This window comes from Apteryx mantelli, chromosome 4, assembly GCF_036417845.1.
Source record: "Apteryx mantelli isolate bAptMan1 chromosome 4, bAptMan1.hap1, whole genome shotgun sequence".
Lineage (NCBI taxonomy): Eukaryota > Metazoa > Chordata > Aves > Apterygiformes > Apterygidae > Apteryx > Apteryx mantelli.
In genome coordinates, this window is record NC_089981.1 from 50,310,551 (window position 1) to 50,326,457 (window position 15,907).

At 37.3% G+C, this 15,907-nt stretch overlaps 1 long non-coding RNA gene across 1 annotated transcript in view; it reads right to left on the minus strand.

The window, feature by feature from the left end:
• Positions 1-15,907, minus strand: part of LOC106498173 (uncharacterized) — a 133,490-nt gene that overhangs the window by 55,630 nt on the left and 61,953 nt on the right. The window lies entirely within an intron of this gene.

Below are 15,907 nucleotides of genomic sequence, written 5' to 3' on the forward strand. Positions count from 1 at the left end.
CCCCCTTCTCACATACACTCATTCAGTTCACACCGTAACCAGATGACTCCTGCATAGCCTCCCAAAGCCAGTGGGAGGTAAGGAGAGCAAGAAAAACTTGTAAATTTGGCTACAGCTACTTGCACACACCTACCAAACAGAAGTTCTCAACAACTTACTGTGCATCTCTGCAAGAGGAACTGTGCACTTTGCGCATGCTGCGGGCAGCACGGCAGCGGGAGGAAGCAAGACGAGCAGGCGCTCTCCCCCGAGGTACGACTGTCACAGCAGGAAGTGAAGATCTTTAGGCGCCCCACTCCACCAGCACAGACAAGGCGGGTAAGAAAACAAGACGTCTTCCTCTGCTGAATTTTGTACAGCAAAGCAGTCCAACCAGAAGCCAACCAACAGGGCTTCCAAACAACTCCAGCAGCCCAGGACCAAGTAAACCAGGAGAGCTAACAGGCAGATAAGTTAACAGCTTTCCTGCCTTCATTTTGTGCCTACTGGGCAGAGGAAGCAAAGGCTGGCCAGGCCAGCGCTGCTCTAGACATAGCCTCCAGCAGCTGCGCGTACCCAGACGCTCAGCCTCACCAGTGACAGGACACTCACAGGGATGGAGGCCATCCTCACATGACCTGGGGAGGTCTGCACACCCCCACCCCCCAACAATAACAATAAAAACAAACTCCACCACAGCACACCTCAAAATGGCATTTAATTCTATTCAACCAATTTCCCAGCATTGCCACCCTAAGCTTGACAATTTGGAAGAAATCCTTCTCCTGCATATTTTCCAATATACATAGACACAAAAATCAAGAATTTAGTGAGATGTCTTCCTCCTCCCCCCTTTCTATTCCCTTTGGAGATGTGCAGGCATGGGAGAGCTTGGAGCTTAGCAAATGTCAAGACATTCCACTTATTCCTGTAAAAATACCATACGTAAAACCAAAGCTGAGTTTTCAGCTATCCTGATGGTCTAGAAAATCATTTGCAACTTCTGCAAGTTATAAATTTTGTTTAAAATTTATGGTTACTTATATACATCTAAAAAAATTCAAAGACAAACAAAATATTAAGATACTGCTATTAAAGGTCGATGCAGTAAACAACATAGCTCCAAGGTACAGAAGAACATTATCTTAGTATTAAGCCCTCAAATATGGAATTGAGGAAATGAATTATGACAGATTGCATAAATTCATCTAACATTATACACAAGAACCATAAGAGTAAAGAGACTAACGTGAAGAAAGTATACAAGTTAAGATGAACAAGGAACATTATTTGTTGTGTTACTACTAATTCTAAAACTATACAGCAACATTCACAATCTACATTATGTTGTGTATATATATGTATGCTATGTTACATACATAAAAAACAGACTAATGCCTCATGCTGATGGGATCTGTAACTGCCTAGTAGGCTCAGATCTTTCTTTCATCAAGTGGAGCAGAGTTAGGTTGTGGTCCTGCATTATGCATAAGCAGTGAATACAATTAGACTAAAAAGCAAGCTGATCTTCTCTGATCTGAAATGAAAAGTGTGAACTCTGATCTTCACAGGTGACAGCTTTGCACATCACTCCAATTTACTAGTTAGCTTTCTTGAACCTGCGTATGCAATAAAGAGATCACAACATGTAGTTGTGGCTAATTTTATGCAATACACTAACATTTCAACAAGGAAGAATATCAAACAAGAGAGCAAAGCAGTTACATTACTCCTCTACTTGGCACAGAGAAACTGTGATCAGTTCTTGCTTTTACAGTTCAAGAAGGATGCTGAAAAATTGGAGAAAAAATATCATTCAAATGTCTATAGAACTAACAGAATAAGAGAAGGTATGATGATGCTATTTGTACAGCATGGGAAGGAATTTGATCTTTAATCTAGCAGAGATATAAATGAATCAATGGCTGGAAAAAACTACACCTAAACAAATTCAGTTGAGAAATGAGGCCTCTTGTTTTTAGAGAGTTGGAATCTTTTAAGAACTGTTCATTTCCAAATTCACAGAAGTGTTTTTATTGAAACTGGATGTTTTCCAAATAAATGCTGTATTTCAGCTCAGGGTATCTGCCCTGAGACATCAATTCAGAAAATCTAATGGTCAATGCAGTTATAGCAGTAGCAGTCAAGTATGATCCCAGAACACTTTACAAAGGAATCTAGCATTTTCCCTTTACAGAAGAAGCTGAAGCAGAGTCAAAGGCAGCACAGTAACGAAGTTCACAGTTCCTAGTTCCGATTATGTTACTCTATGGTCCCTTCTGGCTTTAAAAACATGCATCAGTCCATGAACTTACTTTTTTCCTGTTTCACACATCCCACTTCTGTTCAGTGTCTCAGATATTTAATAGTAAATTCTCATTACAAACCTGCAAAAATGAAAAATATTTTAACTACAGAAATTTGTTGCTATTGAAGTTTAAGCAGCACAGCACGATACACTTCAGCAATATGCATGCTGAACCATGTAGAAACTCAACATATCAGGGTTGCCAATACATTGACAGCCAGTCCCACAAAATGTTAATATACCAATATCAATTACAGAAAACATCACATTTGTTAATCAATGTACATTTGTAATCATACACAGTAGTTCTAAGTGATACTACATAGTACATTTTAAAGGTAAAACTAGGGAAAATCCAAACATAGTACAACGTATGTATTTCATCTACCAATAGCTCTCCACGTATACACAAGCTACAGAACAATGTAAGATAAATCTTACAAAACTCTCGATTTCCTGACTGTATTTAGGAACAAAATCAATACCACCTGATAATATAACTCTTACCAGTTAAGAAGTGATACAAATACCAACAGGGCCTATGGCCACACTGCAGACATGAAATGATATAAATTCTGGTATATTGATGATCTAAACTAGATTATGGACATACTAACAATAAAGAAATGAGGGCACAGGACTGCAGTGATTAAGCACCCAGGGCTCCCTGTCAGTCTCAAATAGGCCTTGCTAAAATCCATGCTGTTAAGCACTCAGTGGGTTGGATTTTTTGTTTGTTTGTTTTTAAACTTCAGGCTAGCTATATTAATGCTAACTTGGATGTGTCTCACCATTTTGAAATGGGGAAGCGTGCAGACATAGCACAAGCATCCTCATTCTTAGCCTGCCTAGTCAACCCACAATAGCAAAGAAAGTGACTCACTACTATCCAGACAGCTAAAATCTTCAGTCACTGCAGACTAATATAAAACAGTGATCTAAGTATAAAACCCTCACCAGCAAAGAGATAACCAAAAATTAACATGATCTAGACCTTCTTTTCATTCAGTCCTATAAAATTCATTTCTGAATAAGCATGTAAGTCTTTCAGTCTCATGTGCAATGAAATGAAGCTGAGACCTCACGACCACCTACTTCCTATTACAATGGACATATTTTACTATTAAGAACATGATCCAGTTTTATTGAATCAAAGGCTACAATTGCAATTATTCTCAAGTTCTAGAGTACATTAAATCTCCCAAACTGTAGCATATTAACTACTGGTAATTCACTGCACTGTTTTTAAAAATAAAAGAATGTAAAAATACACTAAGTACTTTCTATTTCTTTTCCATTTAACAATAACAACTGTGGTTATCTTTTCAGCATTAGGATACAAAATTATTATGGAAGACAATCACTAACTTGGGGTAATTTGATATCAATGAGAGCATCTAATATTCCTATCCCCTTTCTCTTCTTCTCTGCAGGTTCATGCATGCACACACAGGTACATATACACGCTCCCCAAGCAACATCCTTCCTTTCTGTATAAGGAGGGTAGCTCTGGAAACAGTAATTGCAGGAGTTATTTCTAACTTTCTTTGGACTCCTCAGTGGAAACAGGTTAAAGTACAGACATGTACAATCACCAACTAAACCTTGGAAAAATTTCTAGGGGGAGAAAACCCAAAAACTGCAAAATAAAAAGTGACCATAATTCTGTACATCACCTACTGTCATTTCACAAAGAAATGTTTCCCATACAGCTGCTGTCTCGCATTTTAGGGAATACAGCACTATATACTCTGAAATATATCCCTGTGAAAGAACAACAATCACTGAGGCAAAGCCTGCCCCCCTTCACCCCAGACAACCAGGCTTTACTACCTCAGTGATGAATGAAACCATGGGGCTTCAACCTGTCAACAGGGAAAGAATAGTACAGATAAACCAGGAACTTTAAGAACTTTCCTACAAAACATAATTTTTTAATGTCAGCATTAGCCATTTACCCACACTGACCATTCCCCTCCTCTTCCCTCCCTCCAGCCCACTTTGAGGGCAGGTCAAGGAGAAATTAGCAGTCTGCCAGTAAGTTGTATGCAGAATTTTAGAAATTTTATTTTGTCAATATTAAAAAAAATAATGTGGAGAATCTAACAAAATTTTAAGTTAATTCTATTGAATGGTCTTGTACCTAAATAACTTTACGTATCTAATTAGATTCTGTTTGAAACAAGCAAAAGTTAGCTTTATTGGAGCACATTATTTCTAAAAAATGTTACCTGCTAATGTAGTTATGCTTTACCAGAAACTTTAACCCCCATCCATAAAGCCTGTTCACTAACTTCAATAAACAAGACCAAATCTATAGGAACACAGCTCATAAACAACTTAGAAGAACTACTCATGAAACAAATTCAGTTTGAAATTAATTTTGAATAGAGAGATCTGCTAAGAGCTTGAATTCAAAGATGTAAAAAAACAACTCCACTGGGAAACAATTTCAACTGATGAACAAGAAATGCATGTACGTCAGTGGTATAACTTGGTGACACTATCACTGGCAAAATCAGGTTAACTACATGGACATCATGCAATCACAGCTGGAAAATATATGACAAAGCTGAACTGCGGGCTCCAAAAGTGGCAGGGAAAAAAACTATTCCTTTACTTTCCATTACCAAGTTAGATTAATGGCTAAGAAACTGCTCACTCAAGACAACCCTAACTCACTGTCAGTTCCATGCCCCACTACACAGTGTTTAGGATTAAAATTTGTCTCTTGGGACCATAAACTTCAAAAAACACTTTTGTATGGTGCAGTGAAAAAGACAGACACAATGTTGCCAAAAACTTCCTCCTTTGTAACTTTGAGGGCTACCTACCAAAGAAAATCACAGTAACAATTGCATGCAATGCTAGAGATGGTGTCAAGGGAAAAGATAAAATAATTTAAGGGGAAAGAAAAAAAATAACTAAAACAGCCTTTTTCAAAGGTTTCTCTAGATCATGGAACAAATATATCTGAGATTTTTTAACTTCCAATATAAGTGTCATTTGAAGGAAAGTTTTTGTTGCTGAAGTAAATCAAACTTCAGAGGCTAAGCAGTCCACTGCCAACACAATGCAGCTTTGCAAACAGCATTTCTGAAGAACAGATTTAAACTCTGACACTTTCAATACAAACAACAATATTACTCAACACAACTGCAACCAACTACAGAAGAAATTCTCTCAAATAAGAAGGCTTTTTTTTCCTTTAAACATCTCAAATTGATAAAGTGATGTTAAAGGGGGGATCTTCCTTTATGAAAAATGTTTATTATAGTGCTTGTCATTTCCAAATTTGGACTGCGGCATCTCACACTTACTTCATCCTTACCATCTTTTCACAGACTCCCTGGAAGTATACCACAGTTCTTAGTAAAAGGATGCATCACATACTGAAAGCCAGTCCTTACCAAGAATCAGGCACATGCTGAATAATCATCCCTTTCTTCCTTACAACACAAGTTTTGTTTAACAAGTAGATTAAAAAGAAACAGCCTACAAGAACCACTGTGCTGTTGCAAAGGGGACAAACCCTGGTGCTCTGTAGCACTCCGAGTGCAACCCGCTTTTAGGCATGCTTATAAATACCGAGGAGATGGAAGAGTCATCTAGTCCCCTCACTTCTCCTTCCTGAAAAGTGCTCTCACATGGCCAGGATGCACTCAGCTACGGACTCTGATACCATCTGGCATGTGGAGGTAGCCAACCTAACAGGGTGAGACATTTTGGTAGAAACCATACCTTTGGCATTGTTTGAAATGCAACACATCACTAGTCACAAAATCAATACTGATTTGTTGGCAACTAGCACTACTCCAAAGGATGACTCTGACAGTACGAAAACCAGAGCATGCACTCTTACCAATCCCAGTTCCCGAAAAGGCAGGCCACTGAAGCTTTAGCTAAACCTCCCAGTGGCTGCCACTATCAGCTTCAGATGAATCACATTACAGTGAAACCTAGAAGCGGAAAGACCACCAATAGGAACGAAGTTTGAATTGGAAATGAAAGAGTAAAATCTTTTTTGTACAGTGAAGATATTATGGAAACTGTACTTTTAAGAGGGCAGCAGCAAAACCAAATATTTATAAAAGCTTGAATCTATTGAGTTTTTGCAGCTAAGACCTACTCATCTCTGAGAGCCTACACAAAGAGTTTCTCACAGTAACCTTTCTTTTATCCTCCTTTCTCTCAACCAACAGATTTTCCTCCAGAACACATTCTGCCAGACATTTGGGGATTAAAGACACATCTCAGTTACACCTGCAAAAAAAAAAAAGGGGGGGGATACTTTGCAGCACTATAGCCCATTTTTCCCTCACTATTCAGCAGAAAGCTAATCACGCATGTCAAACACAAGGGACAGCAGGAGTGAATTTATCTAAGTCACCAACTGCAGTCCCCTAAGAGTCTCCAAGAGTAGCAAGAAAAAAAGTTTCAAAGCTGGCATTTCCTACTTTACCATGTTTTGTAATAAAATCTGTTGTTTCAGCATTAGCCATAACATCTGACCTCCGACTATCGCTGCAAAAAGCTTGCATCCAGAGATGACAGGAGCCTCTAAAATTAGACTGGGCAGACAGATGTAACCATGGAGATTCATACTACATTCCCTGTGCGCGAGGAGCTACACCACGCACTGCCACTGAACGCCTGTCCTCACCAACTCCCACCAAGCCCTTTCTTGGCCAGCTCAAGTGTTTGATGTCATTCACAGCACATCCACCCAAAGAGCCACATTAATATCTAAATTAAAATAAAGGGAACAAGGAGAAGACCTAGATCACTTCTCCAACCTGGTTTTCCCCAATGCAGTTCACTACACAGCAACATAAGCACCTGTGCTAACATAAGGCAGAGAAGGCACAGGACAGACTAAGCAAACAAGGATGGCTGCTTTCAGCTGCAGTATTGAAACTGTACATAAAACCATGGTACAAATTGCTATTTCTTTTATTCTAACAACCTCTGACATTTAACAGGTTGCTATACAAATGATTTGTAGTTCTCCAGCACCAAGAGTTGGCTTATTGCTGCTCTCCCAACAATATTACCAGAAAGAGTTTAGTAAAGTTTGGTTGATACTAATGTTCTTGCCACCAACTATTTAAGTTTCTTTAACAAGTGCCAGACAGCATTATCAATAAAGCTCAAGAAAGTATTTATAGTCTTTCTTCATTTAAGCAATTAATATAGCTTTCAGGGTTTTCTTATTGCAAGTTAGATTTAGGCTTGTTTACAGAAAGGTGTGAAATTAAGACCTTTGGAAAAAAACAGTAGCATCATCCAAAGAGTTGCATTAGAAAAAACTTGAGCAAGTACAACAAAAGCAGTTCCCAAAAGGTGGAGAAAATTAAAAACTCATTTTTTAAATAATACGGTATTCTAGGAAGAGCTGCATTTTAACCTTCATATTACCAATAAACTGAGCCTGTCTCTTTCAGGTAGAAAGATGTTCTAACTTTGCAGTAGAAAGGTTTGATTCCAGCTCAGTCTAATGAAGAAGGTAAAAGGTTTAAAATATTTCTGACACTTCTGTGATTACACTACTTTTTGGAAACAGTCATTTGGGCAGCAGGTGAATAAGTAATTTCCACAGGTGGTGGCCTTCTGTTCAAGAAAAAATTTGCTCAATTTCATCAAGGTTAAATTCTTTGCCTATTCAACCACTACTGAGATGCATCATAATTCTAAATCAGGACTCTCCATTTTCTTTTTCTTTGGTGTTAAATTACAGACCTGCTGCATAAAGACAATTTTTATGTATATTTTTTTAAGATTGCCTGTGAAGCTCAATTGTGATCGGGAAGGCCGCCTACACAGCAGAGAGTGAGGAAAGAGAAAAAAACCACACACACTTGCAGAGCTGAAAAAACATTGGTGTAGGCGTACATAAGAGGGGAGGGAAGAAAGAACTTGGTTCTACTGAAAAGAGTTGTTTTCCTACATTACCTTTGTAAGAACTAAAATGCATTACTTGAAGAGAACTCAAAGGATTGTTTTCCACTTAGAACCAGATGTCAATATTGAGTATTACAAGCAATCTGAAGAATCCTTGCAGATTCATCTCTTGGAGTTTAGGATCCTCCAACCTGAACAAGCAAGAGTTCATTTCTCCATCTTTCTGCAGCATCTTACAAAAGCTACTCACAGAGCAGCAATTCACCTGTAGAATAACAGTTCAAAGCTTTAGAGGCCTTATATAATTAATAACATTAGAAAGTATGGAAATTATATCTAAAGCCTTTTTAAAAAAAGAGAGAGAGAGGGGGAGAGAATATTCCACCCAGTTCATGCCAAAAATCTTATTTCTAGAAACTAAGAATTCATAGCATTCATTCTCATTGGAATCTAATAGAACTCAAAACTCCTGAAAAACAAGCTATAAAAAGTTATTAGAGGTTTCTCAAAGACATACATTTAAAAAAATAATTTTCTTCTCCAGCCTACACAGCCTCCAGTCTAATCATCGCCCAAGAAAAGTAAACAGGCCTTTCAAGCCTCAGTGAAGAATATCCTCCTGAATTTTCTTTATGAAGACAACAACTATACGCATCAGAATTGTAAACAAAGAACTCTGCACAAAGTGATCTCGTGCCAGCATAAAGCTATGAAAATATTTTTAATGGGTCTGTCTTTCCCTTCATAATAAAAACAAAAGGCTTTTGACGCAAGTGCGTTAGCTGATTATTACTTTAATTACTATTGCAGGAATGAAGACAGCCATTAAGGCAGCCAGAACAAGTTTCATTCACGGACTTCAAGAAGGAAAGAAGAAAAAAAAAAGAAAAAGAAAGAGGCAGGAGCCCCGTTGCTCCCATGCCTTTGGATACCAGCTTGCAACCCGTGTTAAGAACTGCAGCCGCAGGGAGCTCCGAGGCGAGCACGTAACCCTTCGAACAGTTGGGCTGATACTCCAAAGGCCTGTGCTAGCAGGTGACGGACTTCCTGCCCACAGTGTGCTGCTGCCAGAGCAGCGCCGGCACCTCAGCACTCCTGAGAAGCCACAACCAACTGAAGCTCTTGCAGCACTGTAAGGTTCAGCTCCAGCCAAACATATGCTGTAACTAAAGATCTGAATGCCGGAAACTGACAATTAAAGATAACATTACTACAAAGTATACTCCGGTTTTATACATCAACTATTTGACTCTTAAGCACCAATGGCTATTCCTCATACATGCCGGAAACATGGGTAAGACAGAATTTTAAAAAGCACAAGGCCACACTTGCACAAACCTATTCAGCAAGCAAAAGCAGCACACTTAGAGGTCACAGTTCAACTCTTAAGATTACGCCTAAAACACAAGACAGTTGCTCCTCAAGGTCACTGAGGCACAAGTCCTACTAGGTCAGACAGGAAGGGTGAAGTGTCAAAGGGCCATATAAAACTCACCAGCATTAGAACCTGAACAAAAAGGAACATCTGAAACAACTAATATGAAATGGACCAAAACGGAGAGAAATAGAGAAGTAATAATGCAATGCAGAAACAATTACAAAAAAATAATTAAAGGGATATACAAAGAAGTAAAAATTGAAATTCCCTGGTTTAGGAAATTTTTAATCATTATAATAATAGAAGGTATATAGACTTCTCCTAAATGGCCATCCTGACTTTCACCCTTACTATATAAGCATTGGTGGGGAGAGTATGGTGAAATACTCTTTTTGAAAGATTAAAATAGCCTTTCTATATACTAACACACGTATAATTCTAACAGACCAAAAAATGCATAAAAAGTCATTACACAATTAATGAATCATATACATAGATTTTACATCCTAATAAGGCATATCCTTTCATGCTGAGCTTGTCAAGCTAAAGAACCTTTGCTTCAAGAATTACTGCCAAAATAATTTGATCTGTTGTATTCTTCCATAAATTTCATTTTTATGTAAAATAAGATTTTAGGTCCTGTTAGGGTTCTATAGAACAGTCCAATGGTAATGTAAAAGGCTGCCTTTTATCTACAGGCTCTAAGATCTCCAACCAGACCAAGATTATTAGGAATGAAAAAACCCTTAAAACAGCACTGATGACTGTCAGAGGATAATGTCAAAATGCAGAGAGAGAATATTTACTTTTTGCTTTTCAGACACTAAGAACCCTAAAAAAATTTCTCAGGGAGACACTGCTAATAAAGAAGAATGCTGAACTAGTGAAACCTTTTTACTTTCTTTTTTACCACCTGTATAACAGCAGTATAGAAAAAGAGATTTGAAACTGAATTACACTTCGGTTTGGAATGAAGGGAGATTCATTTGGGGGGGGTAGAAGTCTGATACAGATTTATACACAAATATCATTGGCATAATTACAGTATCAATCAAAATTAGTAATGTTGCATTCAATTCTTCTGTTTCCTGTCGACAGGGCAACAAAGTGTCAGTCACTAATTCTTGACATTCTTAAAGTTTTTCTCAGCAGCAGGCATGGAACAAAGTTATGTTTAATTTTACTTTACCTCAAAAACCTTATTCTAAAGATATAATTTCCACAACATCCTTTTAGGGCAGAAAGCCGTACCCTTTCCTGATTATTTACAACCACCAAGGCTTACATACTTTCACACTGAATCCAGTTTTTCTAGCCACATGATGTAGTAGAGTATAAACAGCTTTACATTTACCATGAATATAATTTCCTGTGCTCCAAGTAAAAATATATGTACCAAGAAGATACTGCTCACTTGAAAGAGCTTCTCATCTATGAATACTTTTGTCCAGTACTGAACTGAAATGACAAGGACTTCACAGAACATAACCATGAAAATGTGGATTCTAGAATTACTACAGACAAATTAACAGTAAGCACCTTAAAGTAATTATGTGAATGCAAATACTTTGAGCTTTGAAATGGAGAAAAACAACAAGTGCAAACAGAGTCTACTCTCCCCCTGCCCCTGAAGTACCGAGCCCTCCTTTTTGCTGTGCAACATTCCCTCTTTACAAGTTAGGTTTTCTCTTCAGAAAAGTCATCCTATTATTTTTTAGCCTAACCTTGAGCCACAGAACTGATAATTGGTCTTTTGGAGAAAATGTTGAAAGAAGGAGGGGATGTAGTAAGTTCAGCAAAAATTTGCAAATTCCTAATTTGAAAGGTCATTCTTTTTTCATTTTGCTTTTATTTTTTCTTCTCTTTCATGTGTGATATCAAGTCATTTGGCTTCTTTTAAAACAAATGAAGAACTGGGATGGCATCTCTGCTGACTTAGGTATCTGGAATTAAGTTTTTTGTCAATCAGAACAAAGGATGCACAGAGGAAAACATGCCACTCTTAGAAAGCTTTTTACTGATAGAGTTCAAAGGGCTTTGACAATAAGGTAAATATCATTAAACCAAGCACAAAGGGAAATTAAGGCAAGAGAAAGAAAAAAGTTGTTCAAAGTCAACCAGCAGAGTCAGAATTATATTAGTCTTCTGACTTCTAGCACTTGTCGCGCTGAACCATGACTCCTCTTCATAGGAGGACTTTCATCAGCACTTTGATGAACTAATACTACACATAATTTAAGCAACAATACACCAGCCAGGCAAATTAAACACCCAAAACAAGAATGCAGAGAACCGCCTAACAGTTAAATTAAAAGCTATGAAGCACCTTACTGAATGGCATCAATGCAGACTGATCAACCAATGTTTCTACTGAAATGTAACAACATTTGTAAACATAGAAAACCCATGGAATGAAGTTTTTCCAGATTTCAAAATACGCAGGCATACTGTGGAAGCTCCATTATTTCACCTTTCACCACAAAAATGTTTAAGCCAGGAATATCCAAACATAGATTTAAATTATGTTGTGTGAGCATCATTTCTAAAAACCTCCATCACTTCTGTAAGTTTCCATCAACCCCCTTCAGAGCACCCCAGAAATGTATACCATCCATCAGTTACAAAGATGGAAGATTCACAAAAACTGGTATCAATGTCTATTGCCTGTGAAATTCATTTAGAAAGCCTACTTTGCTATTATTTCAAAATATGCAAAAGAATATGAAAAAGCAGTATCCTTTTTGTTGAACAGAAGTTACCCAGTCTTCAAAAGCTTGGAAAATCCTCTAAAAACCTCTAAGAGAGTTTCACACTTCAGAAATAGTATCTTTTCTATCCTTAACTCAAAATGAAACTATAAAAGACAGATGTGACAATTCTTTAGCTGCAAAGTTTTTTGTACATGTAATAAAATTTCTGCTTTCCTGTGCTACAAGCCTTCCATCAATGAAAACTGGAAAACATTCATCCACGCTATTAGTAAGACAAAGTAGGATTCATTATTTCCATCCTACTACATCAGATGAATAAAAATAATTCAAATACTCTCTCTAGCCATATCCAAGATTTCTCATTTTCAGCAGAGATATATCTTTTATACTTGCTTTCCACAGGAACAGTCAATATGTTATTCCATAAATCACAAATGTCTTACATTTCCATATCCATAGCACTTACTTGGCAGGGTTGGTAATTTCAAGTTTTTTCTCCATTCATTTAGGGACTTTAATGTTCTTCACCAGCCTAAGAAAAAATTTAACAAGGTTCTTTGCCTGGTTTTCCAGGAAAAAAAAAAAAAAAAAAAACCCACACACTGTTTTGTACTCTTCTCAGTAGACATCCCATTTATCAGCATTTCAAGCTATATCGCTCTGTAAACATTTCAGTTACCCTTATGGCCGCTTCACTGATCAGTGAACAAAAAGCATCTGTATCTCTGCTTAGACAGCGTCAACATAATTACAGATTACAAGAAAAAAAAATTGCAAAGAATTTATTGAAAACAGACATAGTCTAGCAATTTGACCAAAAGTCTAAGCTTAATCTGCATAATTCAGACAAGCAATTTTACTTGTCTGTTCTGTAATTTTCCCCATTAATGACAATAATATTTACTTCACAGGGGTCAGAATGATTAATTTCCATGAAGAGCCTGAACCTTAAAAAAAAAACCTTCTGCATTTCCAAGAGTATTACCAAAATTATACAAAGTAAAGAAAATTCAATGCTAATATAATTTCTGTAGAACTACATGCCTAGCCATGAGCAGCAGCAGACTCTTCAACACAGATTTTTATGTGAACAGACAAGTTTTGGAATCTGTCTTGATTCTTGTCCATTCTGAAGTTGCAACAGTTTTACTAATAAAATGAGACGTAACATTCTGAGAATTTGGTCCTCATTTATCCATGAGAAGAATGGAAAGAAAATTACAGAACACACTGAACATATTACTTTTAATAAACCCAAACCAAAAGAGAAATGCAAGAAAGTACCTCATGAATCCAGAGACTATTAAAGCAGTTAACTATTAAAGATTCATGAAAGTCTATTCCTAGCTTTAACTGTTCAACACAAGATTATCAAAATTATCCAGCTCCCATCCATGCATTACATAATTATTGAAATACTATTCTTAAGACGGTCTCACTATTATGGAACCATTTATGCCCAGACTGACTGTACATAGCTAAGAATCTAGTCCACACCTTTTTTCTTGTATTAAAAATAAATTGATTTTGAAGCATCTTCCGAAGTCATAGAAGCTTGTATACCTCATATCTAGCCTGCAGCAGCAAGCAAACTGTTCTCAACAGCTAAGCTTAACCAAAATAACTGCAGGATCAGCTTATTTTTACACATTATTGAGGTCAGTTTCCTGTAGATTAGATATTTCCACTAAAGAGGAGAAATTTCACTAATCTTATGACAGGCTAAAGAGTTCAAATGTAAAAGGAGCATTAGTAAGTTAGCACAAAAACTGTACCCATTACAAATGAACACTTTTCAAGAAATTGCACTATCTGTATAGCACCTTATTCTCTAGTCCATTTGAGTTATTGTCCATCAAAATCAAGAATACACAGAAACAAATCTTCATTTGCTTTTCCCTTAGGGCAGAACATGACTCTTCTTCTAAATAAAAGCCTTGAGAAAAGCCTGTTCCAGTGATTCATTTAAACAAACATGCCAGAAAAGGTTTACATTCCATCAGTTGAACTTGGTAAAAATGAAAAAAACACACTCTTACATTAAACAAGCCTGGTGACAAGTAACCATTCTCTTTGAGATACTGTCCACATTATTTCTATCTAAAAAGAAGCTTGCCTGTGTGCCTTGAGTGCAACAGCATAAACATTTTTAAAGTTATTTAAAAACTGTAAGATTGACTTTAAAAAGCAACATCTTGGGAACATGCAAACAAAGCTTCAAACAGTGTTTCAGAAATAGGAAAATACTTCAAAGAACAAAGACTGTCTCAGCTGTATTGTAGCCATTTGAATCAACAACCCAATAGATTTTTTTTCATACATTTGGAGACCTATTCTGAAAATCTGTAAGGTTATATGATTCTTAACCTCCATCGACAGTGCCCATCAACAGCCTAAGGCAGGTCTTAAATGATTTTATGTAATTATAGCAACATGACAGTGCCATTACTACAAATGCATGATGGTCAGCTTCTGGTGGGATTAGGAAAAGCATGAGAAAGAAAACATTAGCAACTGATTCAGGTGAAATTCAAATAACTTAGAGCAGGAACTTGGAGCACAAACAGAACTTGAACAAACTCTGTGTAGAATAAGCAAACATGCCACAAATGACAGCTGATTTCCAAAACATCCTACTAAGGATGTGCAGGGTCCCTGAAACCCACTATAAACCATTGGTTTGCTCATGGGGGCACTCTCTCCTCCTCTCTTTGGGAGCATTCGTGTTCAGCATGATTGCTTCCTTGCTTCAGCCCACTGAAAAAATATCATCTGTGAGGGGTCAGGAAGAAGGGGGTAGTTGAGGTCGGGTGGGGTGGGAGGACAAAGAGCAAGACGATCCCCTCCAGGGGTCACATGAATTCATGCCAGCCTGAAGCAGCCATGTAACCACACACTACAGTTTGATGAAGAAAACATCATAATTTTGCTAGGGTTTCCTAGTAAAGGTCTAAAAAACCTCAATGATTACCAATCCAGTATTGCTAAAATGGCAATTGCCAAGAGAGAGAGTTGGGTCCAGACTGGTGCGCTCTGTTAATATATCTTCTCCTGATCTGTGCCAGATATTATAATTCATACGTAAAACTGATCTGCTAAACCAGTTCTCAGAAAGGCGAAATGGTTATCTAGCAATTGCATACAAAAACAACTGGCTGCCCAGTTTCAAATACTTGGGCATTACAGCATTATCAGTATGATCTGCTGAAAGGTATTTAAAATCCACAATAAAGTGATCCATCATACTATATAACACTTAAATATTATGGTACAGAATACTCAGCAGTTGAAGTTTTGATTAAGTGAATAAACAGAAATGCTTCTTCATGGCAAGGGAAGTTTAAAGATGTGTATTTTCATGAGATTTCTAAGGGTACCACATACTTGGAACAATAATGACCTAAAAGCACTTCCCATCACTAGTGCTTCAACCACCGTGGTCACATAAAGCAGAAATATTGAGAAAACAGCACTCCATCGCATAGGGAAGAGTCATGGGACTTGGCATGGGACTGCAATTGTCATGTTTAAACAGCCCTGGATAGATAGATGGATTTTTAGCATATTTGTATGAATTTTATAAACACTACAGTGCAACCAATCTATCCAGAGATAGGATATTTACCCAAA